The sequence below is a fragment of the Elephantulus edwardii genome, unplaced genomic scaffold (assembly GCF_000299155.1).
Source record: "Elephantulus edwardii isolate Elephantulus edwardi_28Jun2011 unplaced genomic scaffold, EleEdw1.0 scaffold00217, whole genome shotgun sequence".
Classification (NCBI taxonomy): domain Eukaryota; kingdom Metazoa; phylum Chordata; class Mammalia; order Macroscelidea; family Macroscelididae; genus Elephantulus; species Elephantulus edwardii.
The window spans coordinates 1390127-1391368 of record NW_006399967.1 but is presented as its reverse complement, the minus strand read 5'-3'; positions in this window follow the sequence as shown (position 1 = coordinate 1391368).

Below are 1242 nucleotides of genomic sequence, written 5' to 3'. Positions count from 1 at the left end.
TTACAAACCCTCCCCCAGGCCCACTCCACCATGTAGCCTTCACTCTAGATTCCTGTCATGACAAAAAATACCTAATCACATATCCATTTTAAACAGTGTTCTCCCTCATCTGTTTCAATGCAGTATACATTATTGAACCCATCTTTCTCAGTTTCTCCCCAACCCCCAGGTTAGTCCTGTTTTACAAGAGTGACACCATGCAGTATTTGTCCTTTTGTGACTGAGATACTTCACTCAGCATAATGTCCTCCAGAGTCACCCATTTATAATAATATTGCATGACTTCCTTGTTTTTCAATGCAGCATAGTATTCCATTGTGTGAATATACCACAGCTTCTCTATCCATTCGTTTGTTGATGAGCCCTTAGGTTGTTTCCAACTCCTTGCTATTGTGAACAAAGCTGCGATAAACATGGGTGTGCATTCTTAGATTTAATTTTATGATGTGTTTTGAGTTCACTTTTGGAAACGTGTTATCACACAATATCATTAATGTCAGACTAATACATATTTTTCTTTTGGTACAATTAAATGATTTATTCATTGCAAATGGCAACTATACACATGGACCTTATGTAATGGATTATTAAATAAGCATTAACTACATATGTAGAAAGAGTTGATGGAGAAGCCCAATACCAGCAATGAAAACAAGGCCAGGGGTTATCTGTGGAACAGATCATCAGTTACTTATGGATAAGTCCAAACAGCAGCTGAATAAAATGAAAACAAGTATACAAGAACCAAAACACGACCTGAAGTTTATCCCACCTTAATTAAAAACCATCTCAACAATAGAGTTGATGCACTAATGACTGAAGACCAGATGAGTTGGGAGATGAGATCAAGGACAGCATCCATGAAGAAAGTGGAAAGCATGACAAAATTCCATTTTTTTAAATTTTCAAATTCCTATTCAGTATTCTTTTTTTATAATTGAACTTTTAATGAATGTTTACAGAGACTTTGGATTTCCATTCATTCATTGTTGTGTTTTCCTTCATGCCTACCCCTCCCCTCAGTTTACTTTTCTCTTTGAAAAGAAAAAAAATTCATTGTTATTCTATCCTCCCAGTACACTTTACAATGCAGCTCTTATTCTAGACTCTTGTCATGAAAATAATACCTAATCATATATTCCTTTTAAACAGTTCTCTCCCTCATCTGTTTGAATGCAATATTCATTATCCCCTCTTTTCTCAGTCTCCCCTTAACCCCGAGGTCAGTCCTGTTGTAAAACA